Here is a 16,566-nt window from a genome sequence, read left to right as displayed (position 1 = left end):
CACACACACACACACACACACACACACACACACACACACACACACACACACACACACACACACACACACACACACACACACACACACACACACACACACACACACACACACACACAGACACAAGCGTGCATACAAACACAATGGCTGTGTCTGAAATCACTCATTCACTACTCCTTGTGTAATAGACACTAAATAGTTTAATCAAATATTTAAACACTCAAATAAAACGGTGGAGGGTAAATGTAGTGCAATATAGTAAATAGGGATGGATTTCAAACATAGCCAATGTCTGGGTTCAATGAGGATTTAAAAACCAGTGTTTAGTTTTGACACTAACTGGGTTCTCAGGGATAAATCTGCTGCTAAAAAAAAAAAAATGTATTTTGGGCTTTTTAATCCTTTATTCAGAGGGGAATGACCTGCAGCATAGGTCCCTAGCCGGATTCGAACCAGCAATGCTGCGATTATGTGGCATGCGCTCTAACCAAAAGGGCGCTCCAATCTGCTGCTAACTTGACATTCTTTTATTGAGGCTGAAATAATTTTAGCAAAATGGTTATAGACCAGGCTGTCAAATCTAGGCCTGTCACAATAACTACTTTTGTTGGAGGATATATTGTCTCAGAAATAATGACGATAAACGATATTATTGTTATCTGAAGATCATTTTATACCACTGATATAATGATAATATAATAACATAATAATGCAAGGGGGTTGCGGGGGGTGGGAGTGGACACTTCTGTAAAAACACAGATTGTTATTGAGGTCAGAAATGCAGTATTTCAATTTTGTAGGGCTCTCATCTTAGAACTAAAGTGTTCCACAAAATGAACCAGTGACTAAAACAAGAGCCATGTCAGACTGACAAGAACACACTGACGTCAGCAGACTGACCATACTCTTTTTAAGGGAAACTGAAATTGAAACTAGAGCCGCCATGAGATGGAAATCCCCTGATGAATCACAGCAAACGAAAAATTATTCCCAGTAAATGTCATTGCAAACGAGTGCTTTTCAAGATGTTTCCTTGAGGCTGCAATATTTCTTTGTAAATGTACATAAAATGCAATCTGAAAATCAAGGCAGGACTGATATGTGGGTCAGGATTTGAAGTGAAAAAATCAGTATGACTTTTTTAAACAGGTTTTAAATGTGAGGATTTTCACATCCACATCAGTTGCATAGTGTAGAAACTGCAGCCTGTTTATACACAGTTTCCAGATTTCATTAGTTAAATGTAAAAATCAATATAAACTTCAATAAACTGATCATATATTTGGTGTCAGACATCAGCAGAATTGTGTTATTTTCTTGCAAATGCTCCACCATATAGAAATGTCATTTGACAGACTTAACCATTTAAAATCATTATATTTGGCTTGTCCTACAGAAGGTAAATCAACATTTAAACTTATAATAGAAGGAGCCCTGATTAGTGTCTGCATGCTGTCCCTCACAAGCTCCACCAATCAGTGGCCAGCATGTGTGTAACCTGAGAAATGAAACTCAGGGCGAAAAAATCCATAAGCCACTAACTCTGCTCACAAAGGTTATTGATGTAAATGCTTGTGGTTTGACAAGAGTCCCGACCTGTTTCACCAATATGAGTGTGGACACCCTCAAATTAGATCATTTTACCCGCATAGTGACCATATCATGTGTTGTAATGTGTGTATATGTGGTTTTTGGGATTACATCTGTGTAATTTCATGCTGAAAATACTCTGAAATCTACATGTATTTTATGGATTTATGCAAACTTACACTTAATGAATTTGTTCGTAGCTTTACCTCTTAAGAATTAGAACAAACTATATAAAATATTGTTGCAATTCTTGCATCAGGAGCAAAATCATATGCCATTTTAGCTTTGCCTGATGCTCAATTCTAGCATAATTTTTGAAGTTTTTTAACATCCTCCACCAATCAGAGGACTTGCAGCTTGTGTGTAGCCTTGGAAGCAAAACCCAGGGCTAACACAATTGTTACAGCATAGATGTACAACAGTTTAGAAAGATAAGAGTGTAACTGTAAAGGGCAGGTGGAAAAACATGATTTTTGACGTCTTAAAAAACCAAAATCAGGCCACACAATTCTGAAGAACACAAGTCTATGTTTTGCTTACACGGCATGTGGTTTTTAGTGAGGCCTATTTATTGGACAGATGTTTCTCAGAATCAGTAATGATGAAGACAGTGGGATGTGACTGCAGGTTCCAGAAAAGGTGAGCAAGTGGACAATTTGGACAGTCTTGGAATACATGATTTCTAATTGTGCTGGGGGGGGGGGGGGGGTTCTCCAAATTATTATTAATTATTCTCTTGCATTTCTTAAATGTTGCCATTGTTATTGAGCCAAAATATATCCCACATTTACATGCCATCCTGGCACCGCAGCATCTGTGAAGGTATGGCACAGATTTAAACAGCTGCCAGGTGTCTGTTACAAACATGTACGTGGTTTACCAGTGCTCCGTCTGTGCAGTAAGCAACGTGTGTGTTTAAGTACGTGTGTGTGTGTAAGGAACCGATCATCAAGCCCCCCCACCACCCTCACCCAACACACACATGCAAAAAGCACAACTTCAGAAGGTTGGAAAGGTCATATGTAAACCACAGCACCAGCTGCAGCAGATGCAGAGAAATGTCCGTTCAGTCCAGGAAACAGATACTGTCGTACAGAGCGGGGCCTGTATTGAAATCTTTCTGCCTCCCCCCTTTAAGACTGACCGCAATGGTTCCACCGCTGTTTCAAGCTTCACATTTTCTCACAGACTTTAGTACGTAGGTGTGAACACATGAATAAGACAGAGGGCGAGTGGGTTAAGAAATTATCTTTAGTCCTCTTCCACTGCGGTGTAAAAGTCCAGATGATTGATTGATAAGAGGCTGTGCCAGATTGTGTGTACGCTGACGACACTGAATGCAACACCATCAGTAAATTAAAAACAATGTAAAAGCACCATATGGCAAAACAATCATGACTACCCTGGTGGACACACTCCTGATTCAACAAGTGTGTCAGGCTATACATGAATAGCAGCTTTTTCTCTTATTGTCTGTAGGTGAGGTTCCTTTTCTATGAGGGTTATCTATTTGTTTTGATATGTTGTCTTTTATTATATAGTGCTGTTCGGAGCGAGTGTCCACACAGGGATGCACTGCTATGTATCGCCAAACAAACTTACAATACAGCAAGCATTCAACACTTATACAATGCAATATAACAAATTCAGATTATAAAGGCATTGAGTGTAACCCACCTATAACACTATGGGTGTGTACTGACACATCCTGTTTGCACATTGTGGCTTGAAAGGTGGGCAATGAGTAACACTCGACAAAACCTACAATACTAAAAAACTCATAAGCGGTTTGACATTATTCTCATATAATTGTAGGTGCGCCCTCTATAACTTTTATAGATGGATTTCTTCCTGTTTGATGCATGTTATCAGAGATTTCATCATTGATTTGCCACAATAAGATATTTAACCAACACTGGCCTGTTCTCATTGTCTTTTTATACCTACTGTATACTAATAAATAATCACTTTTCATGATATTTTTTGCTCTTTCTGGTGTAGGATACATAACCTACTTGACTCATCTGGTCACATTTGTAAATGTATTATATTCTAATAGAAATCAATGCGATGATTGAGTTGTTGTACAAGTCGAAACTGAAATTCCGGCGCAAAAATACTTTATAGTTTTGTGCATACATTTTGCACAGGAACAAGTCTGAGACAAATCTTGTGCACTTATTAATGTCCTTACTTCGCCTCATTTTTGTGCAACTGCTCAGAAAGAGTCTCTCTCTTCCTGCATGACACTTAAATGTGTGCTATTTGACTCAATCTTTTACTTTGCGAGGGAACCAGAAAGAAACCCTGAATACAGCTTTACTTTCTTTGGTTCCTTCTGAAAAAATACAAAAGCAGAACAGAAAGAGAAAATTTGCTTTTACTCCACACAAACACACACATACACACCTGCAGCAGTGGGCTCATAGAAAGTTGAAATAGTAAAAGTAGGTCCTCTTTCTCTACCTGTGGCTTCTCACACACATCATCACTTCCTGTGTCCAAATACGGCAATGCCACTCCACAGGAACTGCACAGCCGTCACACTTCCATAACGGCTGCAGAAAGGATTCCTCTCAGACTAATGCATAAAACGCCCACACAACCACAAATACACACTGTAAATGTCCTCCGACTTAACTTTTCAAAGATTAAAAATCACAATGCAGCTGCATTTCCTTTCTGAAATAAAACCGCAGAGATAAAAACAAAAAAGTGACACAGATAGTGAGTTACAGAGACACAAAGAGATAGGTAGAGGTGGGGAGAGAAAGAGAGGCAGGAAGAGAGAAGAGAGCATCAAGATTTTGGCCTGACTACATGCCCGCCCTCCCCCCAACACAGGGTCAAAACTGAGAATACAATTCCTGTAAGTGTGGCCTTTTCACCGCTCACGCATCTGTGACAAAAAACCTGCTGAGAAATTACGGTGGTAACAACTGACAGCTGACGTGATGGGGGCACCGTCACGCTGTCCTGCCTCCAACGGAAATTAAGATGTATTTGAAGAAAAACCACCAGGCTCACATGGTAGCTTTGTTTTAACCAAAAACTGGACAGCAGCAAAGTGAAACATGCATACCAAACCAAAGTTTAATCTTGCATTTAAGAGATATATTTGTGGTCCTATATGTAACTACTGCAGACCTGCCAAAACTACCATTTTTCCTAGGTTTCTCCTGTGTTTTCACCCCGTCCTGCTGTACTCCTGTTTAGTAATTGCTCCAAGGAAACTTGTGTAAATTGCATGACTCTCAACATTTATAATGAATACGAATAATAAGAATAAGATCAATATGTTTTGTATGGGTGTCTGACTTTACCCAAGTTGCCAGATCATCTATGAAACAGCTTGCATCGTTAAGGGTTTTAAAGAATGGGTTACTCTGGATAAAACTGGGCAGAACAATACTTTATTATATATATATATATATATATATATATATATATATATATATATATATATATATATATATATATATATATATACCAATTAAATGATGTATAAAATATATCCCTACCAGCATTTGACTCATCTTGAAATTGGATGTGACCCACTGCACAACCCACTCATGTGTAAGTGTAATATATGACTTTGCAATGCAGTTACATCATATTCAGCCTCTGTAGTCAGGCGTCATTCAGTATAAGTACCTCATATTACAAACATTTGATGTTCCCCTGTTTTTTTTCTTCATGCTTCTTTCTACAGTTTGCTACAGTAGGTCCAATATCATTAGTATTTTTTTTTATCTTGCACACTTGCCACTTCTAAGATCAAACTGTCTTCTCCATTCTCTCAATGAGTAGGACTTTGAGGGGAAAGGTTGATTCAAGTAAACTTGACTCTTCTTGACCCCGCTGTAGCTTCTTTACAACTGGAATCTCCTCTGTGTGTCACACTGCTTGAATGCACAGTGGCAGTGTTGAAAGTACAGTATATGTAACTGCCGCTTCTGCTGCAATGAAGGTGTTGCTCATCAGCTAGCTTGAAATGGATATTGCTGCTTTATATTTCGGGGCGAGAATCCTGTTTGACGAAAGCTGTCAAATTGTCATGAGATTCGTACATGTTTACTTCTGACTCTCTAACAGGCTGAACATTATTTGTTCTCAACACTTTATACTAAAATGTGCTACGATTGAAACCAGGGTCAACAAATGAACAATTTGGGGTAACAGCATCAACAAGTTGCTCAAAGCGTTGAGTGAAGATCAACTATACTCTGAAGACTGAAGATATTCCTCTTAAAAGGCTTCTTCAGTTATGAGGGATTTGGCGTCCAAATTTAAATTAGCGGGTTTCACACAGTGATCAACTTGCAATGTTGACGTCAAATCCCTCTGTTGCATCATTGACCGCTTGTAATGGGGAGGAAACATTGCAGAATCAAACAATGACCAATACCGTTTATGTAAACATCTTACTGATACCCATGTTGATAAAAAGAACCATTAAACATCAGATATCTGAAACCGGAAGATATTCCAGATAAAGACAGAAACCAACCCACGATACCCTTTGATTCCTTTAAACAGTTATTCGAAGTGGTCACCAAGATAAAACTGTACCCAAGGCTGATCAACTCATCTAGGAATATACCCATACCTTTAGGAACATGAACAAGGACATAAAACCAAACGGTGTTGTCAGCGACATAAGGTGCGCCAGGCTCAGCAGAAAGAAGATAAAGTCTGCACTTACATGAAATCCCTGTGTTCCTGAACGCACATCCTGACACTTGGCTTGGAGCTCCGCGCAAAAGACTTCTTCTTCCTCACGGACGGAGCGGACATGTCAAAGGACATGGTGGTGGCAAAAAAGCACAATTTACCACCATGCTCTTGAAAATCAAAAGGAGCAACGGAGGAAGGATATACGGTTGGATGAACCGAAGGTAGGATGGACTGAGTCACAGATTCGAGAAAAATAGAGGATAAGTTACAGAACAAGATCACAGAAGAATGCAAGGGGAGATAAAGGGGATATATGGAAAGTGGGATAAACGGAGGCTGAAAATAGAAATATGCAGTAAAGACACGAACAGACGGGAGAATAGAACAATCAGTTGTGTCGATTAGGAAGTCTGCTGGTGGTCTGAAACCCTGATACTCTGTCACTCGTTTCCTGAAGGGGCCTCCTCCACCAGCCCCAGCTTCTCATTGGTTGACTGGCTAGAGTGTGTTCCTTCCTGCTTCCTCAGAACTGGTATGTGATTGGTCGCCCACACCCCTACACAAGCACACATGCCTCGCACACTTGGACACAGGACCTGAGAACGAGACTGGGGGAATTTCCATCCTCTGTGACTGGAACAATACGGTGGTCAACTACAGACACACACACACACACACACGCGCACACAACGAATATGACTTGAAAGGTAGTTATTCCTGTATAATGTTTCAGGTGAAATTTCATAGTACTCTATAGTCTTAGTGTCTATTTGTATTGCAGGTGACCTCAATTGTCTACAACAACTTCCTGTTGCCTTACACAAACTTTTTAGACACAATAAACCAATGACACATCCTCCACTGCAGCTTATACACATAGAGCTGGTGGTATTAGGAGGTATTTTTCACCATTGTAAATTCTTGTTTGCAGACATATCAGGCACATTTCCAGGTTTATATTTTAGTTCTGGGTCTTTACTGGTATATACTGTATCTGTATGGTATGATTCACAGTACAATAAACTTCTTACTGTATATAACTGATACTGGCTCTTTATGCAGACCCTCAGTTCAGCGTCTGTCTGAAACAGTTCAGTTTAGCCCTTATTTCTTTAAGACTCCCCCTCCTGATGAACCCACTGTGTTCTGCTTGACTTTTGGAAACTGCCCCTCGGCAAACTTCTGCGGAGGCTACGTAAACAAACAGCGAGAGTTGGATTTTGTGTCTTCCCATAGTTTACTCAAAATATTAACTTCTCCAATGTGTCCATTCAAGCCTGAATCTGATCTGAAATATGTGAGTGGACAATACCAACGACCTCACTAGCAAAGATTACTGAATGAACGGCATGTGGACATGTGCAACAATATTGTCACCAGACAAAGATCTGAGTATGATTGAAATATCCTAATTATATGATGTGGCTTGGAGTACTTGATTCTCATTGATCCTGCTTTCTAATAGCTTTGCACCTACATGATGTTCATAGAATTACTCTTCTTCAACATGTGAGAGAAGCTGACAGTATCTCATCAGGAGGGCAGGGCAGGCTCAATCCTTAGCTTTGTTTGAACTTTATGGAGCTGAGGCATCATTCCTGGAGCAAACAAGGATTCATGGGCCATACCTATTAATAAAAAAGGCCTGATCTCAATACTGTGGATCAGACACCCTTACTTTACCTTTTGTTAAATCTACCAACTTACTGACTTCTATTTATATGCCTGGAGTTGAAGACTTGCTATTATCTGTTTCCCAGCTATGAATCTTAAAAGTTAAGGCTGGCTATTTTCTATATTTTTCTTATTGATAGCAAATCTCTGCAGAACTGACACTAACCATGAAGTGATCCTACTCAATTATTATGTGTTTATCCAAAGTTTGATATATTGTATTCCTCTGTTTCTGTAGACCTCCTTCGTTGTCCAAAAACTATTTAAAACACATTTATTAGTCACACTGGTACACTGGCTGACATGTTCTCCTGCCCCGAAGACAATGGGGCTTCAGAACTTTGCTAATTTGTTCAGAATCAGAATATCTTTATTGTCATTGTAACAGGTACAACGCCAGTCCTTGTACTTAGGTTCTTTAAGAAATTAAAAATGTAACACAATGGCTCTGCACATGACATGTGTTAACAATGAGAAAAATACAGAAAATCTCCACCCTTATTCTTTAACCATGTGTGGATCATAACATCACATTGCATGGAACATAACTGACCTGGTTATTCATACATGTTTCTTACACAGTGCTGGTTTGAACAAATGAACCAGTTGTGAGTCTGCCTGTAGTCTCCTCTCAGTATGTGGTGTTCAGTACAGAGTGAGCAGTGGGGGCTGTATTTTAACAATGAAATGCGTTCATTGAACAACAGAGACTGTCTTTGAAAAGTACAAAGGAGTCTAAAATTAATTTCAAAAGACGTCTTCCTGCTCTTCCGTGCCCCTCCAGCTGGTGGCACCCTTGGTGACCAGCTAGTTTGCCTGTGCCTCAGAAAAGCCCTGACCCTGGCTCGTTGACTGTGACATGTTATGGCAGGAAAAGCACATGTGTAAATAATATCATCAATGATGGCTGAATTCTATTTTGCTGCTTCAGTTTAAGGATGAGTCTAATGTTATTAACACTTGTGGTTTTCATATTATGAACAGTGATAATGCTCGAGGGGGCATATTAGCTATGTCATGTAACTTTTTGACATCTTATAACCTGGTACATTCCATATAAATTCTGAACATTTTATACAGTATACGCAATGAAGTCTTGTATACAGGCAGAACATATAACATGTTATGTCAATACATATTACAGCATATTGTATTCATCTATGTATTCACCTAACAGACTGCCACTGTTAAGACAAAGCAAAAAACTTTGTCTAGAACTGGCAAGGCATTTTGGATGAGCGTTACTTTGTGGAATGTGAGCTGACCTCTGTTTAGTGTTGTAAATTACAATAACCAACACAGCAGCACAGAGTCTAAATTTGGTTGCAATAACTCAAACCACACTCCACAGCAGCTAAAACTGTGAGATGTTGAAAGCACCACATTTAGAATTTTAAACCAACAAAGCATTTTTTCTCTTACTGCTGCTACTCAGCTGCAGCAGCAGATTTAAGACTAAGATACTACTCAGTATATCTACTGAGATACACTGAGTCTACACTATGTCTAATGAATCCTCACTAGTAGCTGCCTTAAGTGTAAATAGAATTTAAAACCGTAAATAGTATTTTTAATACTTTACAGTAAGTAAGTCTGCATACGTCCATCTATGCAACAATTGTCTTCGTCCGTCACCCGTTCCGACCTGCACCGATATTCTTGTAAACACCCTGATCACATCCTGTCTGGACGATTGTAATTCTCTTCTCTTTGCTCTTCCTTGGAAATCTCTTCATAAACTCCAACTGGTCCACAATACAGCCCTCGCATCATCACTAGAACTCCCCCTACTGAACACATCATTCCTGCCCTGCAGCAACTTCATTGGCTCCCTATCAAATCCCACATTGATTTTAAGATACTGCTTCTAACTTTCAAGACCTGGCATCATTGTATCTCTCAGAACTTATTCACATCTACACACCCTCCCGCACTCTCCGATCCTCTTCTGCCATCCAGCTCTTTGCACCATCTGCCAACTTAACTACCATGGGGTCAAAAGCCTTTAAATCTTTAAATCCCGGCTGAAAACGCACTTATACCGAGTGGCATACTCTGTCTCGCATAGTCACATTCATATTTAGTTATTTATTTATCTTTTGTAAAATTGCACTAACTCCCACTTCAATGTTTGCTGATTTTATTATGGCTGATGTACTGTTGTTGTTTTATGTGTGTCTTATAAAGTGTCCTTGGCTTATATAAATAAAACGTATTATTATTATTATTATTATTACTAATTTATGTGAAAATTAAAAAACTTCCAAGTGCTGCCACAGTATCAACCTTTTCATCACTAGGTAGATTTCAGTGAGACTGATTCTGGCTAAATCATTTATTCCTCCAAAAAGTTAAGTTGTATGCATTACAGAAATGTTGACCATTGTTTGGGCATTACAACATTTTTTCGTAGGTCAGGTCGACCATTGGTTGTATATACTGACCATAATCCTCTCAGTCTTCTAATCACTGCAGTTTAACCTGATCAAGTTAAGTAAATAATTAGTACAGAGATGGTGGTATTAAACTAATGCAGGGACATGGAGATGAATAAGAATGCATTGTTTGAATATGTTTTGGGGACCCATCAAATGGAAAAATGAGCAGAGGATTAGGGTTACAGTAGGTTATTGACAATGTAAAATTCAGGCTTTATTTGTATCAGCTAATGAGTGTGTCACTTCAATGATTGGTATGAAGCATGCTGGTTAACCACAGGACATGCTATGACAGCTAAATGATGCCTTTGATCAAACAAATAAACACAACATGCTCATTTTGGCTGATACTGATACCGATATTTGTAGATATATATAGATTTAGATAGAGACCTGGCTGAGGAGACAATTATGCATGCAATTATAGATTGTACAAAGTATGATCCAGAAAGACAATATATGAGGGAAGAACTTGGGAAGACTGGCATGCAATCGTTGCCCCCCCCCACACACACACACACACTCCAATACTGTTTTGGTGCAGGTGTGTTGTGTAAAATATGTGAAACAATGAGACAATGAAATACAATCGAGCAGTGCGGTTGGAGTAATAGATTATTGTATTTTAGCACTTATCAGAAAAAACTGCACAGCGGTTTTTAATATCACAACTCTTGAAAGTTAACACCCTGCAACCTTGTTTACTAGTACACATGTGTGAATCATCTCTGTGTTCGCAGATCCCTGAAAAGTATGAATGGAACTATGTGCACGTCCAGGGCCCGTGTGCAAGTCTGCAGCTATGTGGATGGAGAATGTATGAGAAAGCCTTAAAACACACGCGTGTGCGCGCGCACGCACACACACACACACACACACACACACACACACACACACACACACACACACACACACACACACACACACACACACACACACACACACACACACACACACTTTTGGTCACCGCACTACTGAAGTGAATCCGGCACCCCTGTTGGCTGTACTGTAACACGTAGCAGAGACAGCACAGTATGTGACATGTACATTTAAAGTGGTTCCTGTTTCAGTCTGAAAGCATGAAGCCTTTGTTTGTCAGTAACACAACACAACCAGACTGAGTCAAAGCAAAACTAATCAACCACACTGAGCAAGCTCAGAAGTCACACACTTTCCTAACTGTATCGAAGAAATTCAGTGGCTAATGATGAATTCTTAAGTGTAACGCAAATTTAAAATATGTGGCAGTGATGCCAATAGTGTTGCAGACAAACAATGACTACTGTTGCTTGTCACGCATTGTGTGGCACATTGTTAACTCACATATAGTTTTATTACATCCTTTCTAATGCTGCTCAATGAGATCACTAATATCAGTCTGGAGAGTCAGAGATTCGGCTATATCGATAAACAACCATAGATCTGACCCAGATCTACAGCTGTCAAAAAACCATGGTACCGAAAAGTTGCTGAACGGAGCAGTCAGATAATGCTATTTCCAACTAAACCCTAGCTGGCTCTTCCCGATCGAAGCCACAAGCTGTTTTATTTACAGAGCCTTGAGTCCATACTGATTTATTACAAATACCAAATTCAGTGGGATGACATGGTACCAGACACTAAATGATACACAGTCTGCAGCTTTTTAGTTGTACTTATTACTTTGTATTGTTACAAATAATCAGTATAGGATCATGGACTATATATCGAGATACTCCCCTGATTATTAAAAAAGTTCAAAGTAACAGAGGGTGGATTACGCTGACTGACTTTAATCCCCTTCTTGTCTTTATACTGGGATCAGACAACACAATATTTTAGCCTTTTGAGATGGTCACTGGGTCAGATAAGGCAAAGACATGTCAAACTACATGGTAGATCCGACCCAGCTGTCTTTTATGATTTGCATGAATTACACAGCTGATTAGGAATGAGGTCTTCTGGTATGTCTCTGTCCCACCAAGTCAGTTGAAAGAGGGTGAGTGTTTGGGTGTGAAGCATAGGTATGTATACAGGTGTGATTAATATGGTATAATGCTTTTGACCTTAGGTTAATAATTTACTGAAATGAAATGTCACGTTGAGGGTAAACGTCAATGAACAGTTGTATCACAATACCTGAAGATTGGAGATCTGCATCTACCGAAGTCTGTTAAATGCACTGTAGAAGCTGTGAGAATGAGGACATATCTTACCGGAAATTATGCCCTCCACACAATCTTCTCCATAGTGAACTGTATGTCACTGCCACAGTATGAAGGATTGCCCTAAAGACTTTGGATTGGTTCTGCAATGCAGGTTAGGTTATTTTTTTCTGAACAACCAAACCTGGGAGATTGTCCTTAGTCTCCATGAGCGAAGCGTATAGTTTATTGGGTGGGCTGGTGTCCTGTAGTGTGATCACACTTACACACTATGAACATAACTAGAGAGCAGTCACTCTTATATCAGCCCTGCTCATTAAAAGGGCCAACATTATCTAGGGAAACTATTGAATTTGAGTGAAATTCAATTCAGGGCACAGTAGATCAAGGAAGGTCTACAGGCCTAAACATTCAGTTTCACAAGTGGCACAAGGCTGCAGGTACATAAAGAAACATATTAGTACAGAGCAAACAGAGAGAGAGAGAGAGAGAGAGAGAGAGAGAGAGAGAGAGAGAGAGAAAGAGAGAGAGAGAGAGATAGAGAGAGAGAGAGAGAGAGAGAGAGAGAGAGAGAGAGAGAGAGAGAGAGAGAGAGAGAGAGAGAGAGAGAGAGAGAGAGAGCAGTGCTAGGTGGGAACGTATTCTCGGTGGAGGTCGGTCTTCACAGATTAAAAACACTACCAGAGTTTATCACCCAATCAACCCTTTTATATTACCACAAAAGAGTTTAATGCATCACATCCAACTCTACGCACATTTTACCAGACAGACGGAGAGACATTCCTTTCTTTTATACTTCAGTTCACATGAAGAAAATTGAATATCTTACTAAAACACGTAAAATGGTGCTCTAACTGGCTTTACAAGGCGTCAAATACACCAGAGGTCCTGTGCTCAGAGTAAATAGGTTTAAGGAGCATTTTTTAAAAATAAAGAATTAGCCAATAAAAAAGCTATACGTTTCAGGGACCCACACACCCGAAAACCACTGTGGAGCTACAACCGCAGTGGTGTTTGGCATGGCTTAAAACAGATACATGAGACATACAACTGGCAATACTTTCAAGGCTAAAAGGTACCTGCAAAGCACCTTGAACTGCTCTTGAAAGGTGCTATATAAATAGAGTTTGATTGATAAGAATTAGCATATCATTAGCTAGCTAGTTACAGGGAGTAGTTGCTAGTGCTGCTACGTCAAAGTTTAGAGTGACATTAGCAGCTCGTTGGATTTGGGGAAGTTAATTTGAAATGACTGTACTGAGTTAACCCTGGACTTCTTTTGTCACGTAAAAGTGAAACATACAGTTTGACAATTTGAACAATAATGCCTAAATGTAACTGTTCTATTGCCTGTCCTAGTAAAGCTTGATGTATCTCTATAGTAAACTTCTGAACAGCGTTATATTAGCAAGAACTGTCTCATGTTTTCTTATAATGTACTGTTACCCCGGGGCTAACAAGTATGACATGCAATACAGAATATACTGCTTCTTTATATCCATGACTTCCATATGGTTCAAATGGTGTAGATGCTAACTTTTTACCTACCACCTGTAAGCTTTAGCCTCATTCTTTCTTGCATCATGACACATCATGACTGAGTAAGCATGAGCAGATAAATCCAGAAAAAGTGACACATATCTGTGGAGAACTGCACTGTTTGTATCATTTAGGGATTAAATAAACAAAGCAACCATGCAGCTATTCATGAAAATAGTCTTTGAAAAGCCAAACTGTCCATAAAATGCACATATTGGATCAACTGCAGTTAAAATGTTTGAATTAAACTTACCCATCGAGTGCTGCGTCAGCTGTGTTGCTCCTCTGTCTGTATCTGTGTCATTGGTGCCTTGAGTCCTGCCGAGCTTCTCGTCAGCCCAGTTCACTTCCTGGCGTGGTGTGTCAGAGCTACTGTATGAAGTATCATGACACCCTCCCTTCAACCACAAGAGAAACTGGCTACAGCACTCATACAGTCAAGCAGACATACAAACCAGTAAGAGGAAACATGGTTCTGCTTAACAGCATAAGCCATTAAACGACACTCCGAGGCTGAATAAACAGTTTTATGGAGTTATATTAACCCTACTTTGCATGACTTTGGTACATACGTTGCTTGAATGGCTAACAGAAATTACAAAACTGTGACAACATTGTGTACATGTATCAAATTTCACTGCATGGCTGAACTTCATGACTAACTTCCCCTTTCCAGTGTAGATGTGCCACTCCTTCTCTTAACATGTGGTTAGCAATTATGTCCCGAATAAACATGCACCCACACACTAGTTAACCTGAAGCCTGCTGTTTTATAACAAAACTAGACCTGAATGTGGTGACTAGAAGAAATGTCAGCACAAAGACAGACAGTCTTACAGCAGAGGTAAAAGAGTAAAAGTTTGTTCTGAAGATGGCACTAAAGAAAAGGTTGCAAAGTCCTTAAAATCAAGAGTTCATTTTCTAGGGAGCATGAATTTGAACTATTCTAGTTTAAGCCTTACACGCTGTTCATATTCTGACTCATAATTCACCTCTACACCCATTCACAAATTCCCCATCAGTCATTAATAAAAATTGGATTAATCCGATGGAAAAACAGGCAGAATACAACATGTTTGAATGCTGAGTTTTGGTCAAACTTGTGCATTTGCATATTTGAGAACAGCTGAACAAAAAACCCCTCCAAAAAAACAACATGCCTTTTATTTCTATTTTTGTAAACTGTGGGTCAAATTAGAAAACATATTGTTTTATGGTGTTTTTACAGCTCAAATGTAAAAATAGGTCAAATTTGACCCTGTACAGTATATAAGGGTTCATTGTCTGTGAATGTTCTCATTTGTCCAGGTCATAGTTATCTTTGGGAAATTGAATCTAACTATCGACCACTCATGTGGCTTTCGTGAAAACCTCCACAGAGGTTAAATACTGGGGTTACGCCACCAGTTAGTCTAGACTAGCCCATACTAGTCTTCAACTTCTTCAAGTTATACTACTAGTCCAGTTGCTCTTGATTCAATTTCCCACAGATAAGGGTTAATTGAATTGTTTTTATTTGCTACAGCAAATATCCTCTGTAAATGTTTATTGTGCTTTAAAAGAAAGATTTCATGTTTTTTTTTCCTTTTGGTTTCATGATTGCACACCAGTCTTTCCACTGACCTCGCAGAGTACTGTTAGTTATGTGTCTATATTGAGAACTCCTACCTTACAGCCAATGACAGCAATTAAGCAGTCATAATTTCATTAAAAGAGTAAGGTCAGCATTTAAACTCAGTCACACTCAAGCAACCTTCTACCCAACACGAACCACATAAGCGTTCTTGTTAAAGCCTGTTTTTAAAAAAAACCTAACTTACAAAATGAACACATTTTAATAAGCGGCACAGCTGCAGCACATTAGACAGCATGCAAGCATACAGTACATACAAAATGTCACTTTGTTCTGTGTTGATGCCGGTGTGGCCCTTTATAACTTAAATACCACTGCTAACAGCACACTGTCTCGCCCTACTCTGCCTCTGATTGGCGTATCCTGATATTCTTACCCTAACCATCTCACTCCTCATGCCAAAACCTAACCAATCTAACCAAATGAAAGCAACAAATAGTAGCCAATCCGAAACAGAGAAGGGCATGTTTTCGCAGAATTCAGGTGAAAAAAATAAAAGCAACAGCTACAATGTAAGGTTGCTTACTTCAGCTCTCGTTACGGTGTGACATCAAAGCACTAGCATTGTGCCAGCTGCTAATCCGATCACCAACACATCTTCCTTCAGCAGTAAGTTAGAGAATAAATGTACCTGATATTTTTCCTAAAGGGCTTTTTGTCTTCCTTTTCAAATAAACAATACATACAATCAAACAAACATGTTAACATACATATCAACATAAATAATGTTGACAGGACGACTAAATGTGACTTGGACTTTAGTGGGAAGAGTGGCTAAACTTCTTGTTCTAACTTTTGAGCATTCACACATCAGACTATTATTGCTAGCGTTGTATTCACACCAGATAAACATACATTTAGCCTAAATAAGCTA

The 16,566-nt window shown here is 39.3% G+C and overlaps 1 protein-coding gene across 2 annotated transcripts in view; it reads right to left on the bottom strand.

Moving 5' to 3' along the window:
* The window catches only part of sh3bp2 (SH3-domain binding protein 2), a 28,291-nt gene extending 13,936 nt beyond the window's left edge, over positions 1-14,355 (bottom strand). For both annotated transcript variants that reach the window (XM_062434587.1, XM_062434588.1), the window contains exon 1: positions 14,313-14,355. The gene's annotated coding sequence lies outside the window, so the exon portion shown is untranslated. The remainder of the gene's footprint in view (positions 1-14,312) is intronic.
* Between the last annotated feature and the right edge of the window lie 2,211 nt (positions 14,356-16,566).

The sequence above is a fragment of the Scomber scombrus genome, chromosome 15 (assembly GCF_963691925.1).
Source record: "Scomber scombrus chromosome 15, fScoSco1.1, whole genome shotgun sequence".
Lineage (NCBI taxonomy): Eukaryota > Metazoa > Chordata > Actinopteri > Scombriformes > Scombridae > Scomber > Scomber scombrus.
The sequence above is the reverse complement of the archived record's forward strand: the minus strand, read 5'-3'. Positions and strand labels throughout refer to the sequence as shown.